Genomic DNA, 16,899 nt, shown 5'->3' with positions numbered 1-16,899 from the left:
GCCAAACTGTTCCCTCCTCTACTCTTGCTCCAAGGGCAAGCTATAAATCCAGTCTCGGCATCTTAATTCTGTATAGTGCTGCAACACTCTATCAATAGGATGTAGGCAAATCTATATTTGTGTTTCATGAGTTGGTGGAGTTTACACTGTCATAAGAGAGTTATGGCACCTGATAGTTTGAAATATTTGCTTTGGAAATAGCAGAGTTTGAAGAGCCCAAGTGCTCCCTGACAAGGAGCAGAAGAAGACTAATGATGCAGCAGCCTGAGAGACAGCCTGCTCTGCTCCACACGCTTTGTCACCCTTGGTAACTCCCAGGGTCCTTCAGCCTTAACTTGAGATGCCTGACTCTCGAGAATGGAACTTGTGGTTTCATATAGGAAGAATTGCATGAACCACTTTGCTGGTTGACTCATTTGAATGAATCCATATAAAGGACTTTTTAACATTTTTTATTTTTAATGGACACATAGTAATTGTACATATTTATGGGGTACAGAGTGATATTTCAATACATACATACCATGTGTTATGATCAGACCCAGCTAATTGGCGTATCTGTCACCTTAGACGTGTCATTTCTTTGTCTTGATAACATCCAAATTCTTCTTTTCTGAAATATTCAATTAACTTTTGTCAAACATAAGTATCCTACTGTACTATCAAACATTAAGGAGAAAACTTAAGTTTCTGTTTTGTTAAGCTTAGCAAAAAAAAAAAAAATATTAGGTAAAGGAATTAAATTTTGGACTGAAGTGACCTAATAGGAATTTTTATATTTTTTCATTTCCATCACAATGCTGGTCCCCATTATATCTTGATCACTGTGCTTTTATAGAAATTCTTGATATCAAGAACTGTGAGATTTCAATATTTTTTCAAAATTATTTTGGCAGTTGTATTTCATCTGCTTTTCTGTATACATTTTAAATGGCTTGTTAATACTTACCCCCAAAAAGTACATTGATGTTTTGATTAGCATTGCATAAAATCTATAGAGAAATTTGGGAAAAATTGCCACCTTAAAAGCATTGACTCATCTAAACCATGAAGAATTGCATTTCTATATTATTTTAAGGTTTTTTTTGTTTTATTATTCTCAGTGTTGCATCATTTTGACATACAGATCTTGTACATATTTTGCTAGATTTGTATATTTAATTACTTTATTGTTGATGCTTTTGTGAATCATGTTTTAAAATTTGATTTCCAAACTTTTCCTGCTAGCAAAAGCATATAAAAATAGAATTAAATTTTGTATCTTGACCTTGTATACTGAGGTCTTCTTCATTCATTATTTCAAAACTATTTTGGAATTGTTTTGAGATTTTCTAATCACACAACATGTCATCTCCCAATAAAAAGAGTTTTCTTACTTCTTTTCTGATTTTTCTTTTTCTTGCTTTTATTCCTCTAACTAGGACATCAGTAAAATTGAGAGTTGGAGTATTTCTTTTTTGTTCTCATTTTTTATCATTAGTTATAATATCAGCTCTATAGATGTTTCATATTGATTAAAGAAAGTTCCTTTAAACTCCTACTTTGTTGAAAGTTTATTTACTTGTTTTAATAAAGAACAGATGATGAATTTCCAAATGGTTTTTCTGCACCAGTTGATTGGACATGTAGTTTATACTTTAATCTGTTAATATGACAAAATATTGGTTGAGTTCAAAGAATTGAATCAGTCTTAATATTGGGGATAACACCAACTGCTCATAAGGGACCAGGGAGCTTCAAAATGTTCATGGAAAATGAATATTGGAAAAAACTATGCATTTACTTCAAAAGTGTTTGAACCAAAATTTATGTTTGTCTTTTAAAAAAAGAAAAAAGATTTATTTATTTATTTAAAAGATAGAGTTACAGAGGGAGACAGAAGGAGACACACACACACACACAGAATGAGAGAGAGAGAGAGAGAATCTTCTATCCTCTAGTCTACTTCTCAAATGGCCCTAATGGGTCAGACAAAAGCCAAGAGCCAGGAGCTTCTTCCGGGTCTCAGGGGCCCATGTGCTTGGGCCATCTTCCGCTGCATTCCCACACACATTCGGAGGAATATGTATTGGAAGTGGAGCAGCTGCGACTCAAACCAGCGCCCATTTTGCATGCCAGTACTACAGGCCTTGGTTAACCCACTATGCCACAGTGCCAGCTACTCAAAATCAATTTTTAAATCCCATTTTCCCACAAACTTTTTGAAGTGTCCTTATATGACCTTATATTTTGCACATATATCCTTATAGATAATATATTCTTATAAATTGCTAGGTCCAATTTGCTAGCATTTTACTGAAGATTTTTGCACCAAGTTTTTTTTTTTAAGATTTATTTATTATTTGAAAGTCTGAGTTACACAGAGAGAGGAAGAGACAGAGAGAGAGAGAGAGAGAGAGAGAGGTCTTCCATCCGCTGGTTCACTCCCCAATTGCCCACAGCGGCTGGAGCTGCGCTGATCCAAAGCCAGAAGCCAGGAGCTTCTTCTGGGTATCCCACGCGGGTGCAGGGGCCCAAGGACTTGGCCATCTTCCACTATCTTCCAGCTATCTTTCCCAGGCTATAGCAGAGAGCTGGATTGAAAGTGGAGCGTCCAGGACCTGAACCAGTGCCCAAATGGGATGCCGGCACTGCAGGCGGTGGCTTTACTTGCTTTGCCATAGCACTGGCCCCTTGCACCAAGTTTTATGAGAGATACTTTGTCTGAGTTATGGTTTTTGTGCATTTTTTAATTACAATGTGTGTTTTCTGGTTTTCATAGTAAGGTAGTTCTCAAAAAATTATTTATGATTTTCTCCCTCTCTCTCTTTCTATTTTCTTAAAGAGACATTATACTTGGTATTACATCTTCTTTCAAAGCTTATTTGAAATTTTTGTATCCAATCTGACAGTCCTTATTAGCCTGCATGTTTAGAATATTAGAAGTTATTGTATTGGATATGATTGGATTTAGGGCCATAACTCTGATTGTTTTGTGTTTGTCTCCTCCAATTATTTTTTTCTTTCCTTCTTTCCTTTCCTGTCCAGACTTCCTTTCAGTTATTTGAATTTTGATTATTTGAATATTTTAAGTCTATTTATTTCACATATTGATTTCTTATGTAACTTTCCTTTATTTTTCTGATAGTTATTCAAATAATTACAATATGCTTACCTAAATATTCACAATGTACTTCATTATTTTTTACCACTTTGAGTAAAATGTAGAAGTCATGAAGCCATGTAAGTCACTTTACCTTTGCCTTTTTTGGTTAAAGTTGTAATGTGTTTCATCTTTACACAATGGAAATAGCACCAGACAATGTTATAATTTGCTTTTCAATGATAATGCATATTTTTTAAAATGAAGAGGAAAAAGATCATCTATTGTGTTTTCCCAGATATTTACCATTCCAGTGGCTTTTCCTCTCATTCCCAAAGTCTTGAATTTTCCACTGGTGTCATTTTCTTTTACTTCTGTAGCATTCTTTTTAGAACAGATTCACTCACGACACATTTTCCATTTCCTTTAAACTAAGCATGTCTTTGTGCCACCTAAATTCTTGAAAAATATTTTCCCTGAATGCAAGCCTGGATTGACAGACTTTTTCTCTCTGCTCATTGAAGTTGTTGTTCCATTGTCCTCTGCCCTCCATGATTTCTGTCAAGAAATCTAACAACAGCAGTACTTTCCCTGTTAACTCATGACTTTATTTAGAAGACACAAGACCAGAGAAAGGGAAAGAATGGTCTGAGGAAGTAGAAGATGCTTACCTAGCTGTACCAAGGGCTCTTGAAAACTGTCCTGATTTCAAGTTTAAAGTAAGTCATTTATCCATTTTAACCTTACAGTTGCCAGGGCAAGAGAGAGTTAGTTGTCCCCATGTTGTGGATAGAAGCATCCCCTAAGGAGAACACAGCAAAACTGTAAAAGTGCTTTTTTTTAATTAAACAAATTCTGCTTAATTGTTCAGTATTGAGATTGTTTAAAGGCTCATGAGAACTTTACAAGTATTTAGCTTTCTCTCAGTTAAAATGTCTGTATTCAAGCTATAGGTTTTTCCATTCATTCCACAAATATATAGTGAGTGTGTTATAACATGTGCCCCACAGTCTTCAGGCACTGGGATGTAAAGATGAACCAACACCAACACTATGATACCCACTTGAAGCTTTCAAGTGGCTAATGATTTAAAGTGGCAGATTATCCATGTGTTTACACCTGGTCATGGGAGACCCAATCTGTACCAGAGGCAATTTGAGATTTGTGATCCATACTGTGCCTTACTTGTCCAAAAGGATCCTAACATAAATTTCTACTCTCTTCACAAAGGTGTAAATTCAACCAACTCAATTACCCTATTATAAATTTGGTAGACAACTCAGTATCATCATCTTGGTCTGTCTTATGTGATTTTTCACTTTGTCTTTTTTTTTTTTTTTTGGAATTCTTAATGCAAAATGTATGCTTTAAAATATGTAACAAAAATAAAATAAAATAAATAAAAATACATAATAGAACAACAATAACAACAAAACAAAGTGGCCAGATACTCTCCTCATGGGTCTGGAAGAGCTTCAAGAAAATACAAAGTCTATGTAGACAAGGCAGAGCTTGAGAAAAAAATCCTAACATAATGGTGCAATTGAAAAATGATTAGCTATGTTATTACAAACAAATTTAGAGAGTTAAAAGTGTAGCACACTTGGCCTAGTCATTCAGATGCTAGCTGGGTCTCTTGATACCAGAAGAGCTGCAAGTCTTGGTTCTTCTCCTGATTTCAATTTCTTGCTAGTGTGCACCTTGGATGGCAGTTGGCAAAAACAGATGGCTCCCTGCCACCCATGTGACTGATCCAAAGTAAGTTCCAGGCTCCTGGCTTCAGGCTGGCTTCTGGGGAGTGGACCAGACAATAAGAGATCTCTCTGTATTCCTCTCTCTCTCTGCATGTGTGTATGTGTGTGTGTATGTCGGCCCCTCAAATAGATAAGTAAAAATTTAAAAACAGAAAAAATGTTAACAGTCACTAAAACTACTAGTAAAACGAACTATACAGAAAGACACTTAACATTATACCCACTTGACTCCTAAGCAAGCAATGATTATGAGGTCTGGTGAGATTTGTTAGAAGTGATCTAAATCCTCATCTATCAAAAAGTCAAAAGATAATATTGGGGTTGGCACTGTAGTGCAACAAGTTAAAGCCCCAACCTGCAGTGCCAGCATCCCGTATGGATGCTGGTTCCAGTCCGGACAGCTCCACTATCAATTCAGCTCCCGGCTATGGCCTGAGAAAGCAGTAGAAGATGGCTCAAGTCCTTGGGCCCCTGCACCCACGTGGGAGACCCAGAAGAAGCTCCTGGCCCCTGGCTTCAGATCAGTTCAGCACCAGCCATTGTGGCCATCTGGGGAGTAAACCAGCAGATGGAAGATCTCTTTCTCTCTCTGTCTCCACATCTCCCTGTAATTCTGTCTTCCAAATAAATAAAATAAATATTTAAAGAAAAAATAATATTAAAAATTATAAATAATGAATAATAAATATGTTGTTGAGAAATACAGGGATAAATCCAATGGAAAAGTTAAAAGTTTTATTATGTTTTAGGGACAGGACTAAACAGATAGCAGGAATGGCTGTTAATTTTAAAAATAAGCATCCAGGCACAATTTGATTTTTAAAGTATGCATATGTATTACTTTGTTTAAAATTAAAATAACATGGGGCCAGCCCTGTGGCACAGTAGGCTAAGCCTCCAAATGCCATGCTGGCATTCCATATGGGTGCTGATTCCTGTCCTGGCTGCTCCTCCTCTGATTCAGCTCTCTGCTTATGGCTTGGGAAGGCAATGAAAGCCCAAGAGCTTGGGGCACTGCACCCCTGTGGGAGACTTGGAAGAAACTTCTGGCTCTTGGCTTTGAGTCAGCCTAGCTCTGGCTGTTGTGGCCATCTGGGGAGTGAACCAGCAGATAGAAGACCTCTCCCTCTGTCTCTTTCTCTGACTGTAACTCTGGCTCTCAAAGAAATAAATAAAATATTTTTTTAAAAAATAAGATTATGCAATCTTCCTTAGACTTCTTTCTTACACTTTCTTTTTTTAAAGTACCAAGTCTGTAAGCATAAATATTGAACACTTATAAAGTCTTTATAGAATATATATATATATAAATTCTTTATAGAATATTCCAGTAGCTATAGGTATTTACTTTTGGCTATGTTCAGTGCTCCTTATCAATGCAGGAATTTATCATTAAATAGAAGCAAGGCTAAGATTTTATGAGACTTTTTATGTCAAGTGTTTGACAATTATACGTTAACATTTTAGAAGAAGAGGTGACTGGTAGAAAATCACAAATCTTGAAGATATACTCCAATACGAGAGCAGAGACATTGAGAAAGAAAGCAGGGGAGTATCTGTGATTCCTCCTGTATAAATTGCAAATCAAGTTGTACTATATAGGGAAATACTGTTGCAACAGCAGCAACAGCTATGCCGTCCCTCAGTATAACTTTAATTATATCTTAAGGTAATGGATAAATGTTCAAAATTATGTTATATCTATAGTTATACATAACTCATGATAATGATTAGTTGTTCAAAGTTATTGCAGATTTGGAAGTTATTCTACATTTTTCTATTTATGGAAACCCACGAGGCGATTTCCAACCTCAAGACTTGCTAACCTGGTACAATAAGAAACAGAGACATCTGGTTATAAGAAAAAGAGAGATGTAAGTATTGCCAGGCACCTGTGTCAATTATTGCAGAAGAAATGTAAATGAGAGGGAAATAATCCAGTTTATAAATTAAGGTTTGTTGCTCAGACTTTGAGATCCAAGTGATCTAAATTCAAATCCTGACTTTGCCTTAAGCAAATAAATTTAGGCTCAGTTTCTATACACACACATTGGGGAATCAAATGGCATTTCATTTTTGTGAGAATTATATGAAACAGTGCCTAAACATCATGTGTTGACCAAACATTCCAAACCCTCTGTAACTATTGCTTTACTCCATGCACTCAACACCATAATGACGTCATACTAATGCACACACAGTACCATGTTCAGTACTAATGGTATCAGCCACTCCGTGAGCTTTCATTGACACTCACTCTTTTTTACAAAAGTCACTCAAGACACCCTACAAGATTATTCCCTATTTGACACAGAGGGAACACAGACCCATATAGTAAAAGAGGAAAACACTCTAGATCTCAGTTCATGTATGCCACATCTGGACTTTGAAGCCAGAAATGTTTGATATTTTTAAAGATTTTATTTATTTATTTGAGAGGCAGACCTACAGTGAGATGGGGAGACAAAGAGAAAGATCTTCCCTTTACTGGTTCACTCCCCAAATAGCTGAAATGGAAGGAGCTAGCCAGTCTGAAGTCAGGAACCAAGAGCTTTTTCCAGGTCTCCCCTGTGGGTGCAGGGGCCCAAGCACCTGGGCCATCATCTAGTGCTTTCCCAGACACATTAGCAGGGAACTGGATCAGAAGAGAAACAGCCAGGACACGAATCGGTACCCTTACAGAATGCCGGTACCACAGGTGGAGGCTTAGCAATGGCACTGGCCCAGAAATGTTTGATTTTATAAGCCAAACACTTTATACTATTACAAGACCAAAAATATTTCATTTCATTCAGGTAATCCAAATTATTAAATAAGAATGCTACATTCAAAACAGACAGAGGCCCTATATAAATATAAAGCAAGCTTCTAACTGTGCCTGATACTATTAACATTAAAACAATCATGCCTTTTTTGCAGGGGAAATTTTAAATCTATGTCCATTCCAATTAATTCAAGCAGCATACCACCTGTCTACTTAGAAAGAAAAAGCAGGGCCAATTCATTGAGCTGTATGTGGGAATTACTTATTTGAGCATTAAGATAAAATTTCAAGTCTCCTAATAGAACTTTTTAGCAGTGTAATATATTGCACAGGATTCCAGGGCTTCTGACAGCAAAGTAATTTACATACATTATTTTAATAATCCTCATAATTTTTCTTCTGGGAAGGTAAGTAGCAATTATTTCTCAGATTTTTCAGATAGTGAAACAAAAGCAAAGGGAAGGAAAGTCTTTTATATGTACCTCTCAGTTAATCTCTAATTTTATTTTTAACTTTGGGACCATTTGCTCTGTCTGAGGATAATTGTAATAAAATGTGTCTCTATTTTAAGTGGGAAAATAGTAATGACTAACTTCAGTTATAACAGAAAGGAGTAAATCACTGTTTTCTTTCTACAACTACGGGCAATATCCAGTGGAACTAAAAGGCATTTGTAACGTCAGTACTTTTTAAATGACTTGAAACGCAAGTTTAAAAAACAAGAAGCCACTGGACTCCTCATTCATTTCATAATTTTTACATCCAACAAAAGAATATTTCTTATAATGTGTGTGATACAAGCACCATAGTCCTGAAATAAAACTCAAACTACAGGGGCAAGAAGTCATCATGGAATCACCCCAAGTTTTATTTGAAAACTCATCGTGTGGTTTTTATGAGTTTTCAAACAAACTGAAAGATGAAAACAAAATGGAAGCAAGGAAATCTGATATCCCTCATGAGTCAGTTTCTGTTTGACTGACTGTGCCAAATTGTGCTTTATTGCATCTGTGATGAGCAAATGGTGATTTAAGCACATTAATTCACTGCAGAATTCTCCTATCAGTAGTTTACTTAATAAGATTTAAATTAGCTGTCTCTGACTAGTGGATGTTGTTATAATGTGATAAAACAGTTGTCCTTTTGTTAGTCTTCCTCTGTTGAGTTATAGAAAATGTTAATTTTATGAGAGAAAACTACTTTATTTATTGATGCACTATATATAAAAGGAAATAATGAAACTTAGTAAAAAGATAAATGCCCAAAAATCTCATTTGTCCACTGATGAAACATATATTTGATGAGCACCTACTAAAAGCCAGGCTTTTTGGATAAAATGGAAAGCAAAGGAAGGACAGATACCCATTAAATAGTTATACAAATAAATGTAAAATTAGGAATGAGGCATGCGATACGAAGGCATTTTATGAGGGTGTAGAATGGACAATTTGCCAACTTTAGTTAAAGGTTTTCAGTGAATAAGAGATGGCTGCATTGGGATCTGAAGGATGAATTGGAATTAACTGTTTAATCAGAGGAAAAGGCATCCTGAGTAAAGAAAAGACTGAATATTACAGTCCTGTGGAAGTTACTTTGTACAAGGATACTTCAAAAAGTTAATGGAAAAAAGGCCAATTAAGAGTCAGGTTTATTTTGTTGAAAAAATATTGAAATGCATGCATAGTTTTTGTAAAGTGTATTTCCATGAACTTTTTAGATACCCTCATACACAGGGAAGGCTGAATGCAGTCCAGTGTGCCTGTAGACCCGGAAGGGAGGAAAGGCTATACTGGACGCTCTTATTACATATAATGCATGTCAAAAGCTCTAGTGGAAAATTCTGTTTCCAGCCATAATGGAATAAAAGGACCTAGAGATACCCTACTGTCTTAAACAGTGATGAAAGGAATGAAAATATATGAAACAAGAGTGTTTCAGACATTGGTCAACAGTGAATGCAGTACAGGAATCATCATAGGAAGGGAAATAAACAAGGTGCTTGGGGCAATTGTAGCTTCAAGCTACATAGAGGGCAGAGAAGGCAAATGAAAATAGGGTCTTGCAGGGGCTGGCACTGTGGCGTAGCAGGTAAAGCCGCCACCTGCGGCACAGGCATCCCATATGGGCGCTGGTTCAAGTCTCAGCTGCTCCACTTCCCATCCAGCTTTCTGCTATGGCCTGGGAAAGCAGTAGAGGATGGCCCAAGTCCTTGGGCCCCTGCACCCCTGTGGTAGACCCGGAAGAAACTCCTGTGTCCTGGCTTCAGATCCACCCAGCTTCAGCCATTGCAGCCATCTGGACGAGAACCAGCAGATGGAAGACCTCTCTCTCTTTCTCTTCTCTCTCTCTCTCTCTCCCCCCCTGCCTCTCCTCTCTTTGTGTAACTCTGACTTTCAATAAATAAACAAATATTTAAAGAAAAATAAAAAGAAAGAAAATAGGGCCTGCACATTCTGTAAATTGAGGACAAGAGTAAAGATGCTCGGGACAAAAGCTACAAAGAAAGTGGAAAATCAGAAAGAGAGAGAATTTGAAAACCTACAGAAATCTTAAGAAACAATAAAATCAGGAAAGAATCGCCTAGAAAGGATCAACAGAACTGTCCTGAAAGATCATTCAGAACCAGGAATACTATTTAAAATGCCATGGACAGTTGAAGCACTTTTAAATAAATCTAAAGGCATAGCTTGAGAATCTGTGTGCAGAAAAGTTAAAAAAAAAAAAACTGATGAAAGAAATTTTTAAAAGATGTAATTAAAAGGGAGATATATGTCTCTCACATATCTGCATCTTCAATTAGAAGACTCAATATAGTCAAGATGCCAAATGGATCTATATATTGAACATAATTCAAATCAAAGTCCCAGAAAAGCTTTAGGTTGACAGCAATAAGGTGGGTTTTTATATTTGTTTTTTATTTTTATTTTTTACAAATTTCTTTATTCATTTTGAAAGTCAGTTACAGAGAGAAGGAGAGGGAGAGAGAGAGAGAAATTGATTTCATCCACTAGTTCACTCCCCAGGTGGCTGCAGCAGCCAGTGCTAGCCCAGACCAAATTCAAGAGCCAGGAGCTTCATCTGGTTCTCTTACTTGTATAACAGGGACCCAAACACTTGGGCAATCCTCCACTGCTTTTCCCACGTCATTAGCAGAGAGCTGGATTAGAAATGGAGTATCTGGGACTCAAACTGGTACCCATATATGATGCCAGCATCCCAGGCAGCAGCTTTACTGACTAGGCCACAACACCAGCCCCTACAAGGTGGTTTTAACATGTATATCATATACAGATTAACTGAATACATCTCATAAACCTCAATATAAAACTGCCTTTTTAAAAAATCTTTTTATTTATTTATTTGAGAAGCAGAGCTACAGAGAGAGAGGACTTCCATCCGCTGGTACACTCCCCAAATGGCTGTAATGGCCAGAGCTGAGTTGATCCAAAGCCAGGATCCAGGAGCTTCTTTGGGGTCTCCCACATGGGTCCAAGAGCCCAAGCACTTAGACCATCTTCCACTGTCTTCCCAAGCCATAAGCCGAGTGCTGGATTGGAAAGAGAGCAACCAGGACAGAAACTAGCCCCATAAACGATGCCACTGCCACAGGTGGAGGCTTCACCTACTACGCCACAGTGCCGGCCCCCAAACTATACAAAAAACTGACACTGAACACTGAATTACTCAAAAACACTAGTGAGAGAAAGTAAAAACCTAAATAAATTGAGATATCACTTTATCATAGATTAGAAAACCCAGTTTTGTTATTATGAAAATTTTCTTCAAATGGATATGAAGATTCAATACAATTCCAATGAAAGTCCTAGAAGATATTTTTGGAGAATTTCGCAAGTCAATTATAAAATTATAAAAGTATTTGAAATGTTAGAAAAACTATTGGATAACCAAAAAAAAAAAAAAAAGAAAAAGAAAAAACGAAGGGCATGGCCTTTGCCTCACACCTTTTACTAATGCTAATTCAAAGTTGACAAAAGACATAACTATTAGAGCTAAATTGATGAAACTACTAACAAAAAAGAAAGAAAGAAAGAAAGAAAAAACATTAGAAAGTATTATTAACTTTTTGGGAAAGACTTAGTAACTAGCATACCAAAAAAAAAAAAAAAAGCCACAAATTTCAAAAGAAAAAACTTGATAAAATGAAGTTTGCTCTTCTAATAAGCTTGTTCTGAAAATGTGCAAGCAAGGCACAATCTGAATGAAAGTATCTGCAAAACATGGATCTGACAGGAGACATTTATCAAGGCTCATCATCTAATATAGTAACCACTAGCCACATGTAATTATATTATATGCTGCATGTATAAAATACATACTAAATCTTGAAAATGTAATACAAAAGAATTAAAATGCATCACTGTTTTAGTTTATGAGTTTACATGTTGAAATGATACTATACTTATGAATTTGGCTTAATAAAATTAACTTCACTTAAATGATATTTGCTGTGATTACTAGGAAATTTAATAATACATATGCAATGCACAATATATGCCTATTGGATAGAACTTATCTTGAAAACATAAAAAAGAGTTATAATTCAATAACATGAAGGCAATAATAATAAAATTGACAATAATTTTTGAACAGACACTTCATGAAAAAAGATATATTGATGTAGATAAGTACATGAAATGATATTCAGTCTCATTAGTCATCAGGGAAATAAAACAACAATCCAGTGCAATGACACAATAACTTGAAGATTTGGATTAGTCTGAGATCTTGTAAGAATAAAGAATCATGTGCATAAAGCTATAATTTTTTTTAAAAAAAAGCCTACAAAGTTTTGGTAAAAATGTGGAACAAATAGAATTTCATATACTTACATTAGGAATGGAAAATGGCACTACTATTTTGAAAAATCACTTGGCTGTTTCTTTAAAAATTAAAAATATACTTACATATGATATAGTTATTTCAGTCCTGGATAATTACCCAATAGAAATTCAAGCATATATCCACAGAGAGACTTATAAATGAATTCCAATACAAAAATGATCACAGTAATTTTACCTATAATGGTCTGATGAAAAACAATATAAACATACATCCATAGATGAATGGGCAAACAATTTGTCATATAATTGTAAAACAGAATACTACTCAACAACAGAAATGAATGAACTATTAATACATGGAACTAAACAAATTAATCTCAAATAATTACCTTAAATGAAAGAAGTCAAGCTAAATAGAATCCATACTGTATAATTCTAATTACATAAATTTCTAGAACATGCAAAGTAATTTATAGCAACAGAAAATAGATCAGTGGTTGCCTGGAAATGTGGAAAGAATCAACAATTTATCACAAATAGGCTCAAAGAAACTACTGAGATGATGAATATATTCATGATCCTGATGGTGATAATCACAAGAGTATATTGTGTTGAAAATGATCAAATAATATATTTTACATTTTAAATACATCAATTTGAGCTCATTACCTCCAAGAAATTATAATCAGGTAGAAAAGACCAGAAAAACCAGTATCAGACAATTAGCAAGCATCTTGATAGATTAGGTAAATAAATGACACATTCTGACACCTATGTTAGAATGGTTTAGAGAAAAGTAGAATATGACAGGCCTAATCAAAATAGTTTTCATGAAAGCAACTTGATGAGCTAGGGTCTCAGCCTTTGGAAGTATTAGATTAGTCTGGGATAAGTGGATATTTTTGGAATAAGGAATCATATGCATAAAAAAAGATAAAAGTCCATGCACACTCATACACACAGGCATGCACAAGTAAGCACAACGTTATTCATAAAGTAAAGAAGAGAGGGCTGGGGCCAGCACTGTGGCATAGTGGGTTAAGCCACTGCCTGAGAATGTCAACATTCCATGTGGGCTCCAGTTTGTGTCCCCACCGCTCCACTTTTGATCCAACTCCCTGTTAATGGCCTGGGAAAGCAGTGGAAGATGGCCCAAGTATCTGGGCCCCTGCCACCCACGTGGGAGATCCAGATGAAACTCTTGGCTTTAACCTGGCCCAGCCCTAGCTATTGTGAACATCTGGGGAGTGAACAAACGGATGAAAGATCCTTTCTCTCCCTCTCTCTCTCTCTGTGTGTGTGTGTGTGTGTGTGTGTGTGTGTGTAACTTGACTTTCAAATAAAAGAAAGAGACAGTTTTTTTTTAAGATTTATTTGTTTATTTGAAAGTCAGAGTTACACAGAAAGAGAAGGAGAGGCAGAGAGAGAGAGCGAGAGAGAGAGAGAGAGAGAGAATGTCTTCCATCTGCTGGTTCACTCCCCAGTTGGCTGCAATGACTGGAGCTGAGCTGATTGGAAGCCAGGAACCTGGAGCTTCTTCCATGTCTCCCACGCGGATGCAATGGCCCAAGGACTTGGGCCCTCCTCTACTGCTTTCCCAGGCTATAGCAGATTGGAAGAGGAGAAGCCAGGACTCAAAGCGGCGCCCATATGGGATGCTGGCACTGCAGGTGGCAGCTTAACCCGCTAGGACACAGCGCCAGCCCCAGACAGCTCTTATTTTAGTCCTTTCTTCAGTTCCATCTTTATGAGGGCCAAACAGAGCAGAGACAGCATAGTCCCACCTCTTACTATGTAATCTTGGACAAGTTCTACAACTTGTCATCAATCTCAGTTTCTTTGTCTGCAAAATGGAAAAAATAATAATATCTCTTTCCTGTAGTTGGTGTGGGGGTTAAATTATTTAATACATGATACTACATGCAAAGACCTTAGCACAGTTACAGGTGACTAGTATTACTTCATTCATTCAATATTTATTGAATATATACTAACGAATGGAGTACAGGGCACTTGCTATGTTCCGAGAATACACAAATACTGCACATATTTGTCACTAACTTCAGGAATTTCATTCTCTAATGATATAAACACATAATTCATAATTTTTGTATGCTGTGTGAAAATACTATACAGTACTGTTGTGAATGAAGCTCTAAGTGCTAATATTATAATAGAGAAGTCTACTAAGCCAGCATTCTTCTGAGGGGTTTTGAACCCTAGAAGAGAAAATGTTGAGCCTTTCTAAATTTATGTCTTGTAAAGGTGTTCACCAGCTAGATAAGGATGAAAAGTAGATTCCAGACAAAAGAGCTTAATTAGAAGTATGACGCCATGAAAAATTGAGGCCTGTCTGGGAGTGGGTATGCCTTTGATCAATCCAGAAAGGTTGCAGAATATAATTTGTATGAAGAATGGTGAATGATGATATTGATCAGATGGCAAGAGGCAGAGAGACACCAAGAGTTTTGCAACATATTTGAACTTTATCTAGGATGCAAAAGCAGTCTTATGAAATCTCATCATTGGAAGAATTTAAACACGGGGATAGCCCAATCAGGTATGTTGTGAATACAAATCTTCAAATCAGAAAGCCAAGAATTTATTCCCACTGAATAATAGAAGGTAAGGTAGTCTGGTTAGTTTGAAGCAGATTATGGAGAATCGTAAGGACCAGGTATTTGGCTGTATTGACCAATGGTTTTGAACAACAATGATACATCAGAAACAATTTTTTAAATCAATGTTTACCAAAAGTTTGCTCAAAAGTGGAATATAGGGTGTGCTGAAAGAGAGTCCCACAGAGTCTATGAATATATGATATTGCAAAGAAATTCCTGTTGTAGAAATGCAGACAAGAGGAGGAGTCAGCACTGATGTAATGAGGATAGGAAAGTGAATAAAGGATTTGTATGAAGACATTTTTGAAGAAAGGAACAAAGTGCTTGCATGATTAATCGGGGGGAAAAAAGGAGATACAGTATGCACAAAAACTATCCCAGGTTTTATGAGCACATGTAGCTTCTTTTCGATCTATACTCTCAGAATGACGTTTCAAAATTGAGTCTGGGACCACTCCTTGTTCATTTCAATACCAGCACCTAGCAAATTCCTAGCACGCGATAGTAAATCCAGTAAATGCTATACACAAAAATGAGAGATGATTCAGAGAATAGAGACAACACTGGCACATGATGAAGAATGCACCTTGGTGAGGTTACTTCTCTCAGAAGTTCCATATCAAGCCAACCCCTTCTCTTCCCTGGGCCTTTCTATATGTGGGCCCCACCCTGGTATGAATACCCAAGTCCAGCGGCCTGGCCATTGGCTGCTCTTTGCCAGTGGGTTGGTCATTGACTATTCTAATGTAGGACCTACAGGCTGAGGTGCTCACACATACACAAACACAAGGCCCTTCTTGATATGGGAAGACCCAAGGATGACAAGAATGATGAGGAGAGAATGGGTGAGGCAGAAGTGTAGTCCAGGGTCCAGATCTCCAATGATTATGACAACTATGCATTCGAACATGGCCCTTCCTATGTTAAGAAATATATTTGTCAAAAAGTGCATATAGAATATATTTTATTTCAAGCATTGCATAACTTGACTTACAACTTTTTACTGTTTAGATCCTTTGGAAGTGGGCTGTCATTTGTCCATTTCTTCCAGGCTCCACGAAATGTCAGAAGTAGGTCTATCTTTAAGCAATAAAGATTTAGTTTATTTGTATTTGTCTCCTTCTATCAACAACTATTATTTTCCAAAGTCATTTTCTTTAATTGTGGATTTTGTTCTGCCTGTTATTGACAAAACAAATCATGTTTATTCTGCTGTGTACAACTTTCCATTTCTTAACAGATACCTGTCTTTGAGTGAGAAGCTTATTTTTTATTTTCTCATTTCAATCCTGCACCTAAATCATCTTGATCTTTATGTTTAGAAGGGAAATACAGATTTTTGTTAAGGAGAATGAAAGCCAGTTCAGAATTTTAAAATAAGTGCAGACTGATCATATTATCTAAACTATTTATACCTCTTGCATTGATGAATTGTCTGACTTCTAGCAAATTAATTATAATTTGTTTGTAAAAAATTAACTGAAAATATTTTAACTCATTGAATCTAAGATGATTCTATTTTGTCACATATTGCAAGTGTTAATTTCTTAGAAGAGCAGTTACTAATAATTCCACAAAGGTTCTTTTCAAATGTCACTTTTTCCTTTACTAGACATGGTCTCCTAAAGAATATTTCTTTTTTTTTAAGATTTTTTTTTATTTATTTGAAAGACAAAGTTACAGAGAGAGGTAGAGACAGAGAGAGAGGTCTTCCATCTGCTGGTTCACTCCCCAAATGGCCGCAACGGACAGAGCTGCGCCAATCCGAAGCCAGAAGCCAGGAACTTCTTCCGGGTCTCCCACGTGGGCGCAGGAGCCCAAGGAATTGGGTCATCTTCCACTGCTTTCCCAGGCCATAGCAGAGAGCTGGATCAGA

This window comes from Oryctolagus cuniculus, chromosome 6, assembly GCF_051225735.1.
Source record: "Oryctolagus cuniculus isolate XC-2025 breed Fujian yellow rabbit chromosome 6, ASM5122573v1, whole genome shotgun sequence".
In the NCBI taxonomy this organism is placed as follows: domain Eukaryota; kingdom Metazoa; phylum Chordata; class Mammalia; order Lagomorpha; family Leporidae; genus Oryctolagus; species Oryctolagus cuniculus.
Note: the sequence above shows the minus strand (reverse complement) of the source record.